At 43.1% G+C, this 23,385-nt stretch overlaps 1 protein-coding gene across 1 annotated transcript in view; it reads right to left on the bottom strand.

Annotated features, from left to right (window-relative positions):
- Positions 1–23,385, bottom strand: part of LOC139689571 (uncharacterized) — a 246,262-nt gene that overhangs the window by 127,116 nt on the left and 95,761 nt on the right. The window lies entirely within an intron of this gene.

The following is a 23,385-nucleotide window of genomic DNA, read 5'->3' as shown; positions in this document are numbered from 1 at the left end:
TTTGGCATGGAATGGAAAAACGTCAAACCTGTGGTTGTCCAAAGTTTGAAAGAAGCGACCTTATCCGAAATAAATATTATTTATTTGAGAGTTCCACGCTTATGCTGGTGAAATATTATTTCGATTGGTAATAATACCGTTATTTTTGGCACCGCCGGGAAAACTATTGCCCGATACTCCGCATTTTCCACGCGGGATTTGGACCACCAAAGTGGACCCAAAATTAGTCAGGTCTACGTTGTAAACTTAACATTAACAATATTACGAACGGGAAACAATGGAAAACAAAAAAGCCACGACCGTAATCTCGGCGAGCCTACGCTGTTACTGACGTCATAGTTACCTTCTTTTCACCTGGTTCTTCTTTTCGAGGCGATGGACGGGTCCGATCGCAAAAAAATTATGCAAGATCAAAATTGTGTGGTGCGCTACTAACGCCCGATCGATGGTACATTAAAAAGATACATATCTGTATTTCAAAATGATTTTAACTGTGCAGGGGGCAGCTGCGCCACTTGCAGGATAAAGATAATGAAAACTATTATCTTCCGCTAAGCAACTGTGACGCGTAAACTTTTATATATTTTAGTACCCTGCATGCCACCGCTCGGGTGCATGGCAGGGGATGAATACACACCAGATTTATTTCGATCCGAACATGACCCTACCCCGATCGGACATTATTATTATGATCTCTTATTTTTGGTGGAAGAAATGAAATCTTAAATCTTTCTATTCTACACTTGATCTCTCTGATGACCTCCCCTACCGTAGTACGATGGTGATAATAATACATTGTCAACATCACTGCTGAAGAGACGTTCTTCCAATTCAGGCAACTTGTTTAATCTGTAGGTTTTAGTTTGGTTGGATAATTCGTGGAATTCGCGGGATTCCGCCAGGAGGTCACCTCACATCCGCCTGCAGTGACGCCACATTTGACGCTGATCGCTTCGCCGTCTCTGTAGGACACGACCGCCTTCGCCTACTGCCATACACCGCATATAAATTAAACGACGATGCTCCGTCAATTCGGCAGCGGCGCTCAGTTCACGCGTTCCACTTTGTCAGAAATATATTTCAAGGCGTTGAGTTGGATAATCTGATGCGATGAGGGCGCATTCGCGGGAATTGTTCGCCTCTCTTCTGCCATGCTACTTTTGAGCATTACCCCATGCCTCCATTATCTTTACGGTCTACCATGAATATAAATAGACAGATTGGAAACTACGGAATCTTTCAAAACCCATTATTTTCCTCCTTAGGGATCAAGTAGCTTTAATAACCTTTTTGCAAAGCCGTTCTCTTCCTCATCACATTGAGTTTATTTCGTCGCATCGGTTATTACTTGTGCATTAAAAGGCATTGCTTCTAAAACTTGGCTGATCAAAAGTTGTCGGCTCCAATTTTTTCCTAAACGTCGAGGATCTTTTTGATTCCTCGCCAGGTGGTCTGAGGAGGACTTCGGTATAATGCACGAACGTGCAGAAAGCGCTCTAGTGGTTAGTTGCGAAAATATTGGGCCATCATGAAGGAGATTACCCATTTGTTGTGCGACGGCGCATTGCTAGAGGACGCTTTCATCTTGGATGGATCACATGGGATTGTAGTCACTTTAACATTTGGCGAGGCGCCTACAATACGTATTATAACGAGCGACCCTAAGCGATTTCTCTAGATTTTAAGAAAGCTTTCGACATTTTACCTCATAGTAAACTAATCGCAAACCTAGAAGCATATGGCATAGATAAAAATATCCGGGGTTGGATTAAAGACCTTTTGAATGGTTGGGTACAAAGAGTCGTCATACGAGTAGATGGAGTTGGCTCAAATGCAGTATGAGTTACTTTAGGTGTTCCCCAGGGAAGTGTTATCGGACCTTTTCTATTTCTACTTTACGTTATCCACAATGACTCCGTACTTATTAGTAAGATACGTTTATTTGCCGACGATGCAGTGGGTTACCGTGATATCCGTGATCCTGAGGACACAGCAGGTTTTTCAGATGACCTTTATGCTATTCAATTCTGGCAAGGCACTTGACAATTAGAATTCAAATTAAAAAAGTGCGCAGTGATACATTTTTGGAAAAAGAGCGATTCTCACCCGAACGTCTACTGCATCGGGAACACCGAACTGGAATGTGTAGACTCAATTAAATACTTAGGCGTTACCCTCACTCACGACCTCTCCTGGTTGAAACACAAACGGGGAATATGTGGTCATGCTAATAAAATATTAGGATTTATTAGAAGAGTTCTGGTTAAATGCGATGACAAGGTCAAAGAGAAATGTTATCTTTCGCTGGTTAGGCCTCATTAATAGAATATGCTTTATGTATATGGGATCCTCACGAAGCATGATTAATTGCCGAATTGGATCCATTTCAGCGTAGAGTGTGTAATGTGCAAAACGTTGTTATGATAAACTTAGAAGCGTATCCAAAATATTAGAGCAGCTAGGCTGGGAATCACTCACGGAGCAGGGGTTAAATTACAGATTAAATCTCTTGCATGCATTGGGAGGAGGTCTCCTTAGCAGTGATATGGAAAATATGGTATTACTCCCTTCGTACTTTGGTAGGAGAGATCATGCGGGTAAAAATTAGAGAGATTAAGTGTAGAGCAGATAAATTTAAGATGTCATTTTTTCCACGAACGATAGGTGATCATAATAACATTGTTCGACCGTGTCCTATCATTGCATCATGTTCGGGTAAAATTATTTTGGTGTATATTTACCCCCTACCATACACTCTAGCGGTGCAGGGTACATACATAAATAAATAAAAAAGACAGAAGATTGTAGATATACAGGGTCGCACCCAAACGTGGTAGGACATTTTTTCTCTGGCGCGAACGGAGCGGTGGAGGGGGGTCTGCCTGGCAGGGTAAGGTGGAGGGGGCTCTTAGCAACAGACCAACACCAACCTCAGTCGCCTGCGGGCTGTCGTTGAGTGAGGACACCGTTTTTAGTGAAGCAGGTTTTTGTCCGCGTCGAAAAACAAAATGAATGTGAATTTAGAGCAACGTTATTCCGTGAAGTTTTGTGCGAAACTCGGGAAGACGGCAACTGAGACCCTCGATTTGATCAAGCAGGCAACACACTGGGGACACTGCCTTAAGCCGTTCCAGAGTATTTGAGTGGCACAAGTTGTTTTAAGAGGGTAGGGAGCTCGTTGAAGACGACCATCGCTCCGGACGGCCGTCGACGGCAAGAACCGACACGAATGTGGACAGAGTGAGGACACTACTGAACACAGACCGACTCTTAACCAGTGAAGAAATTGCAGACCAGTTGGGTCTGTCTGCATCCAATGTCCATCGCATTATTTTACAGGATTTGGCCATGCGCAAGGTGTGCGCCAAGATGGTGCCGAAAATTCTGAGTGTCGACCAACAGGCAACGCGTGTGCGCATTTCCGAAGAAGTGTTAGCCAATTTGCACCGGGATGAAAATTGTTTGGACAATGTAATAACTGGTGATGAAACATGGGTTTTTCAATATGACCCCGAAACGAAAAGACAATCTGCGGAATGGCACACTTCCGCGTCCCCACGTCCAAAAAAGGCTCGCATGAGCAAATCAAAAACCAAAACGATGTTGATTGTGTTTTTCGATCGTCATGGAGTGGTTCACAAGGAGTTTGTCCCACCAGGGGAGACTGTGAATGCGAACTTTTACGTTTTACGTGCAGGTGCTCACCCGCCTCCGAGAACGCGTGAAAAGAGTCCGACCGGCCATCGCAAACTGCTGGGTGCTTCATCATGACAACGCGCCGTGCCATGGCGCGCTCGTCGTCAGGCAGCTCCTGGCCAAATACGGCGTTGCCACGCTGCCGCACCCGCCCTATTCTCCCAATCTGGCACCACCGGACTTCTTTTTCTTCCCCCTGATGAAAAGACAGCTCAAGGGACGACGTTTTGACTCGATAAAGGTCGTTCAAGAGGCTTCGACGAGGGTCATCAACGGCATCCCCAAAGAAAATTTCCAGCGGGCGTACGGGGAATGGGAGCAACGTTGTACTAAGTGTGTAGCAGCTCAAGGAGCATACTTTGAAGATTATTAAGTCGATGTAAGTATATCGTCAATAAAATTCTTTTAAAAAATCAGTCCTACCACTTTTGGGTGCGACCATGTAAAGTCGAGAAGACGAAATACAAAGCTTGGGCGGTTTGATTCTCGAACCTCGTTGCTTCGTTTACCGTCCTCTCCTCTTTTCGATGAATAATGTCGCGGCTGTCAAGAATATAAGAATACTTTTATCTTATTTTGAAATTACTTTGACAAAATTGTATTTTGACTGGATTTTTAATGTAAAACTTTGAGGAACTTAGAGGTTTGTATGCATGACAATGCCGATATTACGATGCCTTCAACTTCGTCCAATTGGCGTAATGTTAAAAATGTCGGTAATTTTTAAGAAGACGATTTCATTATAATTTGATATATTCGACTTTGGTGATATTTCAGTGAATTAAAAGTAAGGCTATAGTCTCTGGACTAATTCAATTATATAAAATTGAACTTAATAATTTAGCCATTTAATCTTATTCCTCTTAGGTGACGCAGAAAGGTCCCATTCCGACTCCAACGCCCTCATACGAGTACGTACAAATTGTGCCGTTGCTACCGCAGATACCCCTGTCACACACCCTAGCGCTGACTTGCAGGGTGCTACAAAATACAAAAAATGCAAAACCACTATCGTCCCTTCATCACAACTGCCCCCGTCCCGACGACATCGCGACTAATATCCACCCCCTTCTCGGGATCATGTCGCGGAATTTGATTTGACAGAAAAGCATGAGAAAGATCGACATCCGATATGAGACTCAGACTTTTGGCTGCGACATCCTGTGACCTCGTCTGAATATTATTCGCGTCGTCATGGCAACGGACGACATTCATTGCTATAGTTGGACATTCGACGGAAACGGACCCGAGGGGGAGGTTCTCTGAATACGTATTTCGGCTGCATTCAAGTGAAAGCCATGCTTCATTGGTAGGTAAAAGGAGTGTCATATCACGCCGAACATTTAATTGCTACGGCGGTTTGCAACAGCGCACAGTTTATGGCGATCCCTGGTGGCACATTGTAATCGAGAGCATTTAAATACTGAGCATGTAAAGGAGTTAAAATTTTTACCAAGTGTGCCCCGGAGATGATGTTGATAGGACGCCTGCGTTCACTCGTGAGAAGTCCTCTTGATGAAATGACCTGCGCAACCAACCGCCCGTAATTCAAATCGCCAGCGTGTCATCACAATGACTTAGCTCGACATCACTTAGTGCTACATTTAACGATCGAATGATACTGGTTGACACTCCTCCGTTGCCAGAGCGCCAATGACATTTCAGTGTGTTTTCTTTCTTCTTTTCCTCCAACAGAAGACTATAATTACCGTTAAAGAGGATCCATTTACTGGCCCTTTGGACACCCGCTCGTTAATGCGAAAGGTAAAACATCTCTCACTGAAGCTCCAAGTTTTGCAAAGCAAGGACGGAGGTTTAATTTGTTATCAGTTTTTGCGGCCTTACGCCCGCCAGTCTCCTGCCATCCCGCAGTAAACCAATCGATGATGGTTGGAGGAGGGATGGTTGGAGAGGCATCCCTTTAGTGACGACGATGAAGGCAGAAGATTCACAAGTCAATACGCAGTACGGATACCTCTAAAATATATCACCCTTTCGGTCAGATTTCGACCCGTCCTGTCTATTTTTAGTTTCTTTTTCTCTTTAAATCGCAATGCATATGCTTATCTGACATTCACCAGTTGAGTTATTCATATCGATTTCAAAAGAAGTGTATTCATAGTAATAATTACTTTTCATTTTTTTCTCGGATAAAATGAGTTTGACTATGCATGTGATTAGTACTTTACAAAAGAGAAGCCTCTCCCTCTAAGTGAAGAGAGATACTTTCGCGAAGGGTTAAACACTGCCATGACAAGGGTAGAAAGTCAGCTGCGCTAGAAAAAAATATTATTTAGAGCTGACACAAATAACGATGGAGGAGACTGAAAGGACCTTTAATTAGGTAATTTTACAAATGAATTTATCAAAAGTCGAATTTAACGACGATGTTTTGCCGAATTTGTCAAAAAGGCGAGGAAATGACGAATTCCATTTTCGAGCGAGCGGGTGACTGTGAGGAGCGATCGGCAAGCACCACGCGTCCAACGCCGCCAGCAAATAAGTTAGACAACCAGTCGAAACGGCCCGATTTTACAGCGATTAGAATTTGCCGGGTTGCGCATGTTTTAGGGAATGGTCTGTTTTTTATGAAACCTTTAACAGGATTATTCAAAATAATGAGAATTTATCGGATTTTTTCATCGCTATAGAAATGATTCAATGCTAAGCGGGGAACTTTCGAGCGAGAGAGAGCTTTACTTGTTTGCTCCGATATCCCGCCGATTGGAGAAAATTGCGATATTACTCAGATGAGGAACTCGTCCAGAAATCGGTAAAACATTGCTCCATTGCTGACTTTCATCCCCGGCAGTTGCTTCAAGAAGCTGTAAGAAAAATGGCGAAGTTTTGGCCTTTTGCAAACAAGATCAGCATAAGTATCGGCGCTCCTCTTTTCTTCGGATAACGCCGAGCGGAAGACACAATTTGGCAGTAAATGCATTGCAGAGGCCGTAGCTATAAATTTCGCATTCATTGAGTTCACATTTAAGCGTCACATTAAAATTATTCCTCATGTAAAAAGAGACATGCATTTGGGAATACTGTTTAAAATAAAAACTGGTGGAATCGAAATCACCGCCTTCGGAAAAAGAGGTGTCGCTTGCTGGGAATACGTCCACTGGGAATAAATCCACTAGTCCGTTGTCTCCTTGTACGTAGCTCAATTGAACCTTCCAGGATTCTTGGAAAAACAATTATCCTGGACTCATCCGGGTCCACTTCATTGTTATCCCAAATGTCCTTTTGCCGACACTCAACGCTAAAATGTACACGAGGGAGTTATACTCTTAATAGAGAGTTGCTGCCTCTTTCAGTCAAAGCATAAGTTACCTGAAAGATTTGTTGATAAAACGGAGAAATCAGGCAAAGAAATGAAATGTCTTGAAATACAAACTGATTAAAGCAAGTGGCGATACGCGAGAATCATAAATAATGAGCGTATAACACGAAAATACGAGTGACTCACTTTACTTGTAAAAATAAAAATACTCTCGAGCTTTTTCTGGGAATGTCCATTTTCTCGGGTATCTGCATTTTGGCCATCGAAGTCCAGGGTCGTCCTGAAGTTGTCCTGTTGAAGTTAAGCAACAAAATTACGATCTAAAGGATTGTGTTCAGCCTTGTTACTCCGTTTTCATGCGAATAATTCACGATAATATTAAAGTTATATAATTTCCCACTGGCAAGCCGATTCATTTAAAAGCGAACACTTCTCTCAAAGGGAAATAAAAAATTCGGTGTCTCCCATGGTGCACCCGTAGGTCTATTTTGATGATTGACCACGAGGTGAGATTTAAGAGAACAAAATCAACAGTAATCAACCAGAGGGCTGGTTCCATAGGCTAAGGTAGAGCCCACCTGGAACAAGGGCCAACGCTGTGTGAAATTCACGCGTCTGAGCAACAGGGGCAGTTCCTTTCCAAGTGGTCTCCAAGTAAGATGAAAAATCGACACATGGGTGAAGCGCAGGGTGCTCCGAGGCGTCACTGCGAATCGAACTCGGACCCTTTAGGTCAGTAACCCAATGCAATAGAACCTACTTTTAATAGCAAACTACCAACGACGATGCAGACTATGATGCACTTACGGGAATATTTTAGTGTGAGCAGTAAGTGAATTTTCAGCCTTAAGCGAGGAGATTACACTCACACACACACGCACGCACACGCACGCACACATAAACATAGTCCGGGAAGGATCCAGCCATGCGATATTTTGAGAAAAATAGCCTAAATAGATCATCTAGATCAACGAAGACTCCCCTTCGAAGTACTTCCTTACTTCATTTGGAACCTCACACACTTATTCCAGCGTCCCTTCCGCCTTTCAAAAGAATCAATAAAGTCCTTTTTAATCGGAATGGCCATCGGTTTTTGCCTCGTCGCATTCTCCTTCATCACCTCAACAGACTGTTGGGAAGACAGGGCTTTTGTTTCGGGGTCATAGTCATAGAGCCATCACATCATCTCTATGACCTTCATTAGAAAACCCGGCTTGTGGTTTGGGGCTTGTGGCTTGGAGCAGTTCCTCTGCAACTGCAGCTTGAAATTCCTGATGTGGACGAGAGAAAAGAGAATGCGGCGAGGCAGCTGATGGCCATTTCGAAAAAGGACTTGACCGATTGTTTTGAAATAATACTTTCGATTTAAAATAAAAATAAAATTTGTTTTAGTACTACTGTAAATTTCGGATCAACTACATGCAATTTCCTGGACTGAATGCCGAAAAAAATAATTACTTCAATTTAAACATACATTTGCTCTTGATTTATCTATTTCACCTGAGTGGATTAATTATCCTAACATTATTACATACATTTTTTAATTCAACCTTATTTAGAACACTTCCCTAATCCATCACCTTATTACGCTATTTAAACCGGCTAAAAAAACAATAATTTCTCACCCAATACGTCACTAGTAAATGTTATTGTAAATTCTATATCTGGTTTAACATGCATGCTCGTATTTTCACATACTGGGCAAGGACAACCTTAAACCACCCGATCGTTCGTCACCCATGCCAATAAAATCTCCGTCTAGCATGAGCCAACGTCACCAGGGGCTCAAATATTCTGGAGTGCTCCCCTCCCAAATACATCGCTTTGTTTACTTTCCAGAAGATGACAGCTTAATCGGGAATGAAGTTCCGCCGAGGCAGCAAGGAGCCGTCCTCGGGGAACTTCTGTTTTGTCTAAGCTTTAGTATTTATACCCATCACGTCATTTCGAGACTGCCGTTGCTGTTTTTTCGTCAATCTGGAGCGAAAATTGCCCTCCTTTTCTTTCTTAGGTGATTGCATCAGCTCTGGTGGTCGACGCAACGATCGTATTATCCGTTCACGATCAATCCATGGCTGCGATCATTTTAAATTTCATTTTGCTCCTCAAAAATCCAAAATGTATATCAAATAGAGCCTAGGAACTAGTCACGCTACAATTCTATCTGCTGCCTATATTCAACATCTACATCTACTCAATACCCCGCAAGCGTACTCAAGGCCGTGTGGTGGGGGGTGTAAGGACACCACCCGTAATTTAGAAAAGGAAAAAAACAGCATGTTAGAACCACAAATTCATACATCCACAAAGAAAACATGGCATACATTCATCCAAGAACACTCACACCCCACCCACATGCAAACACTCAAACTACATCTTACATACACATGCACCTGAAAGTATACCTAACAGCTTTGCAGTGTTTAACTTTGCTCCGACTTGTAAATTCAATGTTTTCAATATTTCTAAAGTGACTTCGGTGTCTTACTATTATGACTTCTGATTGTTCGGGGAAAGAATGAGTATTTGTACCTTTCTGTCCTGGAATCTATCTCCCTTAGTTTATCTTTGTGGTCTGATCTACCTAAGTAGTGTGGGGCCATTATAATTCCTTCAGTGTCATAGTTAAACTCGTTTGTTCTGAATCTTTCTAAAAGTCTAAGCCTCGCTTGTTCTCTCCGCACTTCAAGTGGTTCCCAGCCTAAATCCCCTAAGAGACCTGTCACACTTGTGTTCTTATCATAACAATTTTTAACGAATCTAGCGGATTTTCTCTGGACTTTATCTAATTATTTTTACCAAATTTTCTCCCAAGGATGCCACATACTTGCGGCATATTCCAAATGAGGTCTAACTAGAGCAAAATAACACCTCTCTTTAACTTTTTCATTACATTTCCCCACCACCCGTTTTATGAAGCCAAGTTTCTTTAAAGCTGATCCGCACATTGTTCTGATATGTGCTTCCCATGAAAGGCGCGGTGTTAGAACAATCCCCAGATATTTAACTTCATTGGCCGTAGTCAGTACTGAACCCCCTATTTCGTAGTTCATATCCTGTTCCTCGCTTCCATTGTTCCAAAATTTCAAAACTGCGCATTTATCTACATTAAGCGTTAATCCCCATTCATTGCACCATTCCGAGATATTGTCTAAGTCTCTAGAGAGTAGCTCGCGATCTAGTTGGCTCCTTATTTCCCTGTACACCACCGCGTCGTCAGCAAATAGCCTCAAATGGCTACCAACGTAAGAATAGAATAGGCCCTATTACACTTCCCTGGAGGACGCCCGAAGTTACATCTCTATCCGTTGAGCACAACCCATCTATGAATACTATTTGTTTGTGATTTGACAATAAGTCTCTAATCAAATTGATAATTTTCTCATTAATTCTACAGTATTTAAGTTTATGTAACAGTTTATTGTGTGGGACTTTGTCGACGGCTTTTTTGAAATCCAGGAATACTGCATCGACTTGTGTGTTGTTTTCTCCCGATCTAAGTATATCGTGAATGAAGAGACGAAGTTGTTTCGCAAGATCCGCTTTTCCTAAATCCGTTCTGGTTGTGGAATAGTATTTTCCTACTATCAAGAAATCTCATAATCGCGAGGAAGTGAGCCTTCTTCAATCGATTTTAGAAAAACAATATGTAAAAACGGGGCAATGTCTTCAGCTAATTCCTTTAATATTCTAGCAGGTATTTCTTCCGGACCAGGTGCCTTGTGTGCTTTGATACTACGGAGCAGATTTACTATTCCCTCCTTGGTCAGTGTAAGACCGCTCATGTGTTCCCCGAGTGGGTGTGGAGGATCGTTTGCTGTGTTTTTGTTTGTATTTTAGACGCTCTGGAAAAAATGGTTAAAAATATTTGCCTTTTTCACGCTACCTGTAATGATTTCTCCATTTTCCGTCTTCAAAGAATTAACAATTGGACGTTTACCCTGTATTTCCCTAACATAGGACCAGAATGACTGGATTTTTCTCAAGATATTGCCTTAGCACTTTAATTTTAAAAGAGGGTAGTGCTGTGCGCATAATACTTTTCGTCTTACTACGGCATTCTTTTAGTTGCTGTTTGGATGTATTCATATAAACTACATCGTCACTTTTTAAACTCTTTTTGAAATTTGACTGTAGCTTTCTTTGCCTTCTTAATGCCGATCTGACTTCCCCGTTTTACCATCTAGGTTCCTTACTGTCGCATTTGAGTTTGGACGGGATGTACGTCTTCACTCCTTCGCGAAAAATTTTAAGAAATATTTCCAAGTCCTCTTTGTATCGGTTGTATTTGTTTGTACCTTGTATTCTGGTAATTTAATTTTTAAATATTGTCCTAGTTTGTTAAAATTTGCCTTGTTGTAAAGTATATTTTACGCTTATCTTTGTATATTTTCACGAATTTAGTTTTTACCTCTACAACAATAGCCTTATGGTCACTGATTCCATCTATTATTTTATTGTTAGTGATTATTTCGGTCATAAAAGTCGCAAAGATGTCTAGTATGATTTTGCCCCGTGTTGGTGATTTAACAATTTGTTCTAAGGAGTGTTTTGTTAATATATGAAGGAGCTCTTGGCATGAATCTCGGTTTTTGGCAGATTTTCCTACGCAGTATTTGTCCCAGTCAATTGACGGTAAATTTGTGTCAACAGCGATTATAGTAATACTGTTGCTATGTCTGCTGCTGAGCGTGGATATTTGTTCGTCGAGCTTGTGTAGAACATCTGTGTTAGAATCTGGGGGTCTATAAAATGAATACACGAATAGGCTTCTGCCATTGTAGTCCTTAATGTTGCACCAAACGCTTTCTATGTCATCTACGTCGCATTCATATCATTGGCTACTAAAATGTGACTTTACAGGAATGAATGCTCGCCCACCCAATCTATTTGGTCTGTCCCTTCTGTAATTTGCGAAACCGTTTGGAAAAACCTCATTGTTTGCTATATCTCCCGTGAGCCAACTTTCCGTTCCAACTACTATGTCTGCGTTTGTACTGACAAAAATATGTTCAATATCCAATATATTGTTTCTATTGCCACGGCAGTTCAATCTTATAATTTTAATTTGGTCAATTACTTTTTGTTTTTCGGTTTTATGTACGCTAAGAAAACTGTTTTGTGACGATTCGTGAGAGGCAAAAGAATTACATTCACTCGCATTGCTATCTTTTATGTATTTAGAGTCACCAATTTTATTAAATTTACGCGGGTTATATGTTGTTTTAACGCAAGTGTTTGTTTGTTCAATTTTTTTGGGGATTTGAGAGGCATAACCTGATCTGAATTGACAAAAAGGTCTGGATTCTACTTTATTTATCCCAATATGTGCCCTACGCTCTTGCCTACCAGCTATGCTAAACCCTCGAAACATGTTCGTGTAACCTACGCGCTACCAACTGCGATTCCTCGGCAGTATAATGGAGCGATTAAGGGGTACCCGACACGATGAGAGGACAGGCCTCAGATCAACGAAGTCCGCTCCGATTCCCCGGCAAAATCCCAGCAATCTCTGATTTAAAGCCTCAATTCGGCTCCAAAGGAGCCTTCCGCGGTCTACACGCGGCACAATACTACATATACTTAATTTAATTGGGACCTTCAACTCTGCCTCGACTCGTTTCACCTCCGAGTGCATCTCCTTAAAGGAGCGCAGGATATCTTCAGATCCACGTTCCGAGGCGTCGTTTGTCCCGACATGAGCCACAATGCGTAGCTTGGAGCAGCCCATATTACTGGCGGCCGCCTTCACCGCCAGCGTCGCCTGGGGTATCCCGCCGCCTGGTATACACCAGGACGACAAGAATCCAACACCTCCCTCCTGTTGGACTCTGCGGCGCAGCGGATTCATTATACGCCGGACATTGGAACTACCTAATATAACGGTTCCCTCCCTCCCCGACCGCTGATGCCTTACCCTAGGCAGTGCCCTCGGAGTAGGGGTAGGGGCTGCAGGTCCGGCGGTGCTGTCATCCGACAGCCCCTGATACCTGTTGGAGACGGGGATGGTATCTGCCTCCGCAGAGTCCAATCCTCGCCGCAGCGTTACCTTCCCTTTGCCCCGAGAGACGACCCTCCAATCGTTCGACCTACGGACGTGAGACACTCCCTCGTTGAGAGATGGGACACGGGGTAGGTCTAAAATCGCCCAGCCACGAGTAGCATTCGGACGAATCCGTGCGTCCCTTTGGGCGTGGCGGGTTTTCGTATTTCCACCCCAATCACCATCTCTCCTGAGGGGAGCCCTCCGGCCGGCAATCTCCTATCGAAGCTCCCGTACCATCCTCTCCAACAAGACGATACGTGCAATATTGTCACGGATCATACTCATCAAACTGTTTTAAAGACAATTTCATTAGTCAGTCACGGTGATTTTGCACCGGAATACACTTTTATTTTAACCATATCTACATGTGTGTATATGTGCGAGCGTGTCTGTATGTAGGAAATAGAGACGAAAACAGAGTGAGAGCAAGGTAAGCTCCATGCAAGGGGCATAATCCATGGTTAATAGTAAGATACGTTTATTTTCCGAAGACGAAGTAATGATCTTGATTCTATTTGTACTCCCTGACAAACCTTGTTCAAGCTAAGAGAGCATTCTTAATGTAAACACAACTGCTGTGTTAAAAGAATATAGAACTACAGATGAGGAAATAATACGTGAAAACATTCGTATGGAACGTGGCAAACTATGGATCAAAAACATGGATCATCAGAAAAGTAGACCAGGAAAGACTAGAGGCCTTCGAAACCTGGTGCTGGAGGAGGATGCTTAAGATCAAATGGACGGATAAAATAAGAAACATAGAAGTATACAGAAGAATAGACGAAGAACGAACCTTATGGAACACCATAGAGAATAGATGAACCAGATGAATTGGCCGCACCCTTAGGCACAATGGATTCGTGAAGAATATTTATAGAAGGAAAAATAGAGGGAAAAGTCCCAAGAGGAAGGCCAAGGGATAAATGCATGGGAAGAATAAAGAAGAAAGTACCTTGCAAAAATACAAGGAAGTAAGGGAATGGGCATCAGATAGGGCAGGGGATGGAGGGCTGCAGTGTCCACCAATCTTAGGATTGAACGACCAATGATGATGGTGACATACCAGGAAGTGGGATGAATTATCGTAATGAGTTATCTATCAATTGGATTCGAAATAGACATTAAATTAGTCGCCAGTGTTTTTGATTTTATTTTTATAAAGTTCTCGTTTAGCCATTTAACTTCTGATTATTATTTTAAAGCTTGCGGTTGGTGGAGGGAGACGTCGCGAGTGAGTTTATTGAGCCATGTTTTCGAGTTTGCCCGGGAAGAGATTAGCGCATGCCGGATGTCCGGCATGTTCTTTGGAACGGAATACCTTAACGCACAATTACTCACGTGACCCAAAAGATGGAGCTCGCGGAAAGACAAAAAGATAAGATGTGGAGAGGACGAGGGTGGTTGCAGCTTCGTCTGTGTTAAGCAGAGAGGCTGGTGTCTTGTGATTTTATGTTGACTGCTGTGCAGGTGCTTCCCTCTCGTCGAGTCAAACAAAAGTGCACCGCGTCACTCCAAACCTGGCGACCAATTACACCTGGGCCACTCTTTCTAGCGCCATCCGTCTGGCTGCGCAAACACTCACCCAGGCGCACTGAACGGATTTCACGATTGATAAGTTAATCGGAATTTTTATGGTTGGACTACAAGAGTGATGATCGGGTTAACCGTTATGTCGCCAGTTTGGCAACGCAGCGGCACGTCAAGAAGTCGAACAATCGATATTGTGCTTTTGCGTGGTCAACAATCCACTCTTCCGTCCATCATTCGAGGGGTGCTATCACTTTCCATCCGTGCTCCATTAGCGCTCGCACTCAGGGGTAGGCCATTCCCTCAAACGGCGTGAAATTGAGGCGACTCTGGGCACACCGACTCTGTTACGGCTCACGGAACTCCATCCCCGGCAAGCATTCGGCGCCCTCTCTCTACGGCGTGCGCGCTCGGCAACGGCGATCCTTCCCAGGAGGAGCTACCGGTCCGAGGGCAGTGGCAGCTGCCAATGGAGACCGTTGCCGGGGTGACAGGGTGAGGGCAGCAACCCCCAGTGACGGTGCCGGTGAAAGGGCGATCGATTGCCGACTGCTTCCCGCCGTCAGCCCTTTCGCCGCCACCCAATCGCCCGGACTCCTAGATGCGGGGGGGTGGAGGGCGTGAATGGCATGGGGGAGGCCGTGATTAGTTTTTTGTGGACTCAGACGCGTAGAGAGGAGTAAAGAAAGGTTTTCTCGCCTCCTCCTCATCCCCTTTGCCCACAGACGAGGCGAGGGTGTGCATGGGAGGGAGGGGGTGTGGATTTGATTTGTGACGCAGTAGCCGACACAGGGCTTTTGTTTGGTCGGCGGGGCTCATTTCTCGCCGTCTGCACCCTTCCCTCTCTTGCCCTTTCACCCCCTCGGACGTGCACCTGATTGCGTGCACTCCGCTGCGTCAATGCAAACCCTAAACTCTTTTTTTTTGCTGACACCCTCGTTCCCACTATGCCACCGTAACCCCTTTCTGAATCGCATCCCTAACCCGACGACTGTCTTCGCCTTCTTTCTCCCCTTCTACTTCGCGTGCACTCAATGAAGTCATTCGGAAAGAGACAAAAATCGGTTTAAAATTGAGCGTCGCAGCTATGAGGGCGTTTACTGAACCCACACACTAACGCAGCATTTAATCAACCAGACATCACACCAACGATTCCCCTGCTGGATCAAAAATAAATCCCATAGGGCATTCCCACATCTCTCTTCTTTTCTTGAACGTAAAGCTTAGAGCAGATTGAATACGAGCAAGAGATATAGTTCTGACGTATTGGAAATATACCGAGTCACAAAAAGGATTTTGAGACTCGGTATATCATTTCCTCTGCATACAGGTTGAACAGCAACGGTGATAATGGGCAACCCTGCCTTACACCCCTTCCTAGCACTGCTCAACTGGACTCGCCGTTCCCCACTCGTACCTGAGCAGTCTGAGACATGTACAGGTTGCGGATTAGCCTCCTTTCCCTCCAATCTATTCCTATTTTCTGCAATATACTCATTAGTTTTTCCCAATTCACTCTATCAAACGCTTTTTCGAAATCTACGAAACAGGCAAATACCTCCTGGTTGTGTTCTATATTCCTCTCGATTAATAATCTCATTACTGCAATGGCATCACGCGTACCTCTCCCCTTCCTAAACCCAAACTGATCATCCCCTAAGTAATCATTTACCCTACTCTCTATCCTTTTGTTTATGATCCTGAGAACAACTTTAGCTGCGTGGGATATCAAACTAATTGTCCTATAGTCCTCACATGACGTGGCCTTTACCTTTTTCGGAAAAGGAACTAACTCTCAGAAAGTTTTCCGGCCAGATTCCTTCCTCATAGATACTACGAATCAGCTCATTTGGTCTTTTCCTTAGACATTTTCCTAAACATATCAGTAGTTCCGCGGGAATGTTATCCACCTCGGGAATGTTATCCACCTCCACGGCCTTATTTAGTTTCGTCTCCCTTAATGCCCTTTCTATCTCATTGTCTAGTATGCCTGGATCTAAGCTGTCTTCATCTACGTCATTTTCCATTTTTATGTTTAACCTTGTTGGTCTAAGTTCTTTAGAATACAGTTCTTCTATATATTCCTTCCATCTCTCTTGGATTTTTCCTGTGCCATTATTATCTTACCCGCTTTATCTCCAACTATTACCATAGACCTCCCTTTCTTACTTCCCTATAAAGATTTAACTTTGCTGTACATCGCACCGATTTCACCCTTCCTCTGTAGACTTTCCATATCCTCGCACTGCGTCTTCCACCATGCTTCTTTTGCTTTATTTGTTGCCCGCCTCAATTTATTGTTTAAGTCTTTCTACTTCGTTTTGCCTAATTCTGTATTTACATTCTTCCATTTTCGCCGCTCACCCATCTTTGTTAACATCTCATCCGTGATCCATGGTTTCCTAGTCCTTTTAGTGTTAACGGTTCCAATATTGTCTTTTGCGGCTTTAGACAACCCTTTCTTAATACTTTCCCATTTTTCTTCGATAGTACTTAGCTCTTTACCATTCTCCATGATTTCCTCTACCGCCTGTTTTTATTCTTTCCTTTTCAAACCATTTCATGCTTCTACATTCCATTTCTGACTCGCCGCCCCTGCCTTATCTTTTCGAAACGGACGCTACCTTTCATAACAACTAAATTGTGGCTAGAGTTCGCATCCGCTCCCGGGAATCTGTGCGAATTTATCACACTGTTCCTAAACCTGTGTCTAACCAGGATATAATCTAGCTGATACCTTTCTGAGTCACCTGGCACATTCCATGTATACCTGCTTCATTTATGGTATCTAAACCAAGAGTTGGTGATAACTAAGCCCTGTCTCCTGCAGAACTCAACTGCTTCCTCCCCGCGGTCATTCCTCGTGCCTAAACCGTAGTCCCCGACCTCGTCACCATCTCTTCCTTCGCCTACCGTCGCATTCCAATGCCCCATCACTATCAAATGTTTCCCAGCAGGAACACACGCGATTATGCCCTCTAACTGATCGTATATCCTATCGACCTCTTCTTCCTTATAGTTGCTCGGTGGCATGTATACCTGAATAATAACCAAGTTCGTCAGTTCTGCTTTTATCTCTACTATTAATAATCTATGCGTTACCTGCTCTATGTTTACTACGCTTCTTCCTACCTCTTTATTTAATACTATGGCAAACCCTCGTTGGTTCTCGTCTCCACCGCTGTATATTATTCTATAATTATCACTCCAGTAATCCCCACTATCTTTCCATCTCACCTCGCATAGACCTAAAATATCTATATTTCCCCTTTTCATCTCTCGCTTAACATTCTCATATCCCTGTCCTCATTATTGTCCTAACATTCCACGTTCCTATTCTAACTAATTTGCTCTTTTTCTCCAGCGTCTTCTGTCCTGCTGCTGCTGTTATTCCCTTGCAAGGATTTCGTCGGATGACGACCGCGGAAGCCTTGCCTTCCCCGCCGCCAGGCATGACACTTGGCGGATTGGGTCGAGTCCCGTAGTTGTCAGGACTCAAAATCTCTGTATTGTCCAGAATTTGTGTCTTGGGAATGATAATTGAGGTGCTTTGCCATTGCCTTCCTCAATAGTGTTTTTAACGTGACACCATCACTTACTGGCCGCCCTACAGGGGTCAGACGCCATTGCAGCCGCCTCACTGAGGAACAGACGCTGCGTGGACTACCTTTCGTCTGGCTCCTAACCTTCGACCTATCTGGCATGGGTGACCCTGCCAGGAGCAATAATTATTACTCCCGCCAGCAAAGCTCTAGGGGTCATCGGAACGCACAAGCCCTTCCACCACGTCGAGGTTGTGGTCCGAGGTGGGAGTAGCCAAATATATACTAAAAAATGGGGCGTCTTCTAACTTGAGACATATACTTTCTAGAATGTGCACATTCTAATACAGTGATATTTTTTCAACAATTACCACCATCTCTAGGCGAGGCCGGATGCTTATGTGACCAACCTTGTATAATGATATCTACAGATGAATTCTCTGCGATATGTAAGCATGAAATGCATCTCTACGTGTAAGAGGCCGTAAGTAACAAGAAATACAATGACTGGCTCGTGCTGGTACCCTGTGTAAACATCCAGCACTTTGACAGGGCTTGTCTCCATGTATCAGTGATATCTTATGGTACCAACCGTGGTGAGCAACTAGGCGATTAATAAGGTGAGCAACTATCACACTAACCCTCAGGTCACTTCTAGTACCTATGTCCGTGATAAACAATCCAGCGCTAAAATCGAGAAACATCCTCACGTGTGCAGTGGCTGCAGTCTTACGCTGCGAGAGTGTTTACTCTCATTTCGCGGAAAGTGTCTATTTTTGCCCAAAGTACGCACTGCCTTTGCGCATTCCATGCTTTCTTTTTTTCCCTCTCGGACGTCTCACTCTCTTATCACCCGCGCTGTGTTCTGAGAAGAACCTGGAAGTTGATCCGACATAAAATTAAAGTAGGCTGGCGATAAAGCAATTTAAAATAGAGAAATGGAAACTATAATTCGGTATTTAATTTATTGAGATTATAAAATTTTTTTAATTAATGAACAGTGTAGTATAGTAGGGGATAAACGTAGCGCAGAAATATTGCTTTTACGGCTTCAAAAATAAAATTGTGGAGGATAAGTTGCAAAATACCGTAACGTAGCCTGTTCCACTTCGAACCGAAATACTAGTCTTTCACCAAATAATCAGGTGATTCATTGCATATTTTAAAACGGGGAATTATTTCTTGACTTTCACAGAAGTGATAGGAACATAGGAAATTTCTCTCTCAACTTAGTTGTCAGCAATAGGTATTTGAAGAATATTTTAGGAACCTTTTTGATTTTTTTCTGGTTTTGACACGAATTCATTAATAAGAATAGGTACCAATTAAATCATTGAATGTGATTACGCCATTTGTCTCACAGAAAATTTGATCCTACAACTGTATTGAGACGACTAAATAAGTTACGGGACCACTTTTGAGTACACCAGGTACGCTATTAGAGCTGCCACGTCATTTTACGTTTACACATTCGTTTATGTTACCCTCTATATTCGTTGATAATTACAAGTATGATTATTGAATTTTCTATCAAAAATTTAAATCAAACCAGTCAGTACGGAGGCATATACTGATGTTGTGTCAGTTGCAACTTTTTAAACGCGATTCATAATTAAACTAACGCGCAGGATGCAGGAATATATGCATGCATTTCTAAATGTTCAGTTTTATTGCATTAGGTCACGTAAGACGCATTTGTTGTCTTCCGCCATTTTCAGGTTCCGGTTTGTCTGTTTTCATTTCTGTGAAATACTCATCTCCCCCCCGTGAGTTATTAATTCATGTAATAATTCCGTGCATATTTTAAGCCCTCTCTACCGCTACAGAATATGCCCTCGTGTGTCTTGGGCATTAGAAAGGGAAGAGAGCACCCCAGTACATCGGATAAAACAGTTTTATGCCCCTGTTTACCCTCAGTTGGCGTGCACCCTCCCCACGGCTGGGCCTCCTCCGAATGTTAATCACCTACATGTCCCCCACGTTTACTTCATTGTTTCCATGGTTTCCGCGTCCACCCAGTCGTAGGATTCAAATATTTCACGACCGTCTCCGCTTAAGTTTGCGTCCACTTTGTTATAACTGATTACCATCGATTCCCTCTCGAAGATGGCGGCGAGTTGGCGTGGCAGGCACGGCGTCCAAGGGGGGAGCTCGGTGTGCGTGGCTCTGCGCCGATAACGTGGTTGGACACTCTGCCCTCCGCCTTTGTATGTATTATAGATCTGCGTCGACCCCCATTTGCTCCCCTACGCGTGGGTCTATCTCTCCGTTCCCCTCCCCCTCCCACGGCATCCCCCCCCCACCCACCCCAGTGCCCGAGTGAACTTCCGCTCGACCCCTGACTGACTGCGCTATGCATTCGGGAAGGGGGCGAATGGAAGAAGGGCGCACGTCGCAACGGATTGATGCAAGTGCCGGGAACACCCGAGCTTTGCTCGGTGAAGAGGGGGTTGGAATGGAATTAATTCGAAAAGTGAGGGCCGTTTCCTCACATTTAAATATCGGCGGGTGCACGCAAACTGCGCCATCTATTGATTGCTTCCGCAGCCACTGAGAATATTATTTTGATTCAATACTAATCGTTTGCCTTTCGGTGAATGCAGATATCAATGGCCGCGAAAATCGTTGCTCCCACCAGATTTAAAGTGCTGTGATCCGATTTTTGTGCGCAAAAGAACCATCGGTCTCCCAAAGCATCCGAAGTTGTGCCTAGTTGATGGAACCACACCAATGAGAGAGTAAGAGTAAAAAAAAGGTGCAGTGTTACAAAAAGTGCTCAGAAGTGAACTGCAATCATGTAAAACAATTAAGTGGGTTTTGTAGATATTTAAACCTTCAATAAAAACATTTTCCTAACGAATATATTTCTTATGACGAAACAGCCTCTTCGAGTAATAGTAGTTTTTAGGGGAGGCGACCGACCGACAGCTAAGGTCATTTGCGCCATAGGGGATGGACAGGAAAGGATGAAGGGTGGAGAGAAACCCGGCGTCGGCATTAGCCTACTCTTTACGAAAGGCGCCAAGGGGTCCGCAGTCTAACGTCCCATCCGACGGACGGCGTACTCACTCAAAGTGCCCTCCACAAAGCACCTCAAGTAGGGATCGAGATACCTCTGAAAAATATTCAACACCTCGAGTATGCCTCGTGTATAGCATTCATGAAACAGTTTTATATTTGGCTATCTCACCTCCGAGGACTGTCATTATAAGTCTAAATGAATTTTATTAATAATATGAGACGAATAAGCGACAAACTAAGAGTAAACGTCGAAAAAAGATCCACTATCCGTTTTATTTGTTTTGAATTTGTGTGAGAACTTTTCATACAAAGCTGAACATGAACTCCAAAATACATTATCACTAAACGGAAACCAAAAATTGAATTCGCATATTTATGTATTTAACAAAGACAAAGCAGAGAAGATAAGGATTTTTTAGAGAATTCTAACACAATTCTAACACCATGTCTCGCCTAAAGAGAAGCGAAAGAGTGAAATAGGATGATCTCTTGGACCGATATTCTATAAACATATCAATTAATTAATATGTCTGAGAAAATTAACCCCCTTATCATATTCCCGACTTTACCAACACGGGTTAACATACCTTTTCAATAATTACCTAACACTATCTATGACTTAATGTAGTACTCCTTCTGAGTGAATGAATGATTTAAAACCCTAGACAAGCCTGATATTCTTCTACCGCCCTAAAATGATAGATTCACCCCTTTCATCACAACCCTTAGGACTATTTTCAAGGTTATTTTCATAAGATTTGCCCTTTCTCTGTGATTGGACTAATCGGAATGGTGAAGCGTTTTGGAATAATAATGAATGGATAAATCGACTTAATTCATGGTTATCTTTGGAATTATCCCGTGACACCTACGCAGACCATCGGACAACCTACTGAACCATTTGGGTGCCCTCGGAGGAGTCACTTCGCAGCCATAGCTTCGAAGTGGTGCCTCTACCCTATGCCCTGCCCTCCCGACCTCGCTCCTGGCGATGCGTGGCTTCATCTTGACGGCGAAGAAGACCCGCACCAGTCGGACATCAGCAGCCCATCAATGGAACACGTTCTGGGGCGTCCTCGGCGACCACGGAACCATTGGATAGACCTCGCGAACAATGTTATCGCCATCGAGAAGATTATTTTTACAAGTAAAAGAATGTTCACTTTTCTGGCGTAAGTTGTAAGAGAACAGATACGGAGACTTAGTTACTTGAATGCGGGTTATGCAAGAGGTAAACCGTGGGAAAATCCGTGATGATGACTATTCAATTGGTGTGCAATATTAATGTTTGTAACAGAAATGAAGATATTAGGCAAATTTCATAGCCATCAACTAAGCTTCTATCACGGGACAAATTTCGAAGTCAAACCTTTTTTTCTTATTCTTTATCGCCATATTGTCATCGAATATAATGATGTGGGAGGAGGGAGACGTCATAGACATAATCTGTATTCTAGCTCTGGAGTGATTTCAAAAGGTATCTCCGACACTGACTCAGCAAAATAAAATGCGCTTTTCGTGAGGATCGAGAATATCTGCTAAGAGCGTCTATCATCCTTTAAATCTTATAAAGAACTTCATTGGCGGGGATAAGTTGGGTGATGTTACGTACAAACTCTGCATTAGTACTCGTATACGTCAGGAACCATTTCTTTCACTACAATAGAAGATGCCTTGGGATATGTGAAAGACGCTAAGTGGAGTTACTCTCATAGGATCAGTTGGTAGGGCTTTCCTGAGCCTTTCTGAGGTTTACCACTATTTCGAGGAAAGCCATTTCATTTTTTTGGAACACTTATGAATTTTTTTAATCCTATTATTTATGTTCGCATCTTAAATATACACTAAACTGAAGTCTGCGGTTACGTAAAATTTCGCTCAAATAAATACAGAAACAATGATTTATGAAAACTGACCAGCATAATATCGTTATTCACCATATTTTAAACGTTAACTGAAGGCCAAAGCGAATGCTAATTAAACGCATATGCATCTAAAGTTGATATCTCCTTATATGATTGAAATAAGTGCGGTACGTCGAAATCGGAAATGAAGGAAGCACAAAAAATGTGAATGAGATTTTGTTTGTATAATGATGGACCGTAATTGAGCATGATCTAATCAAGGAATATGAAATTTTTATGCTGGAATTGACACCCAACCGTTCAAAGCGCAACCAGATCTGGGTTCCAGTTTTCTTCTCTTTCTTTTGGATATATACTTTGACTAATAATTATATTTGAAATGACAGATTCGTTGCAATAGTGAAT

The sequence above is a fragment of the Hetaerina americana genome, unplaced genomic scaffold, assembly GCF_022747635.1.
Source record: "Hetaerina americana unplaced genomic scaffold, ioHetAmer1.1.p SCAF_25, whole genome shotgun sequence".
Classification (NCBI taxonomy): Eukaryota; Metazoa; Arthropoda; class Insecta; order Odonata; family Calopterygidae; genus Hetaerina; species Hetaerina americana.
The sequence above is the reverse complement of the archived record's forward strand: the minus strand, read 5'-3'. Positions and strand labels throughout refer to the sequence as shown.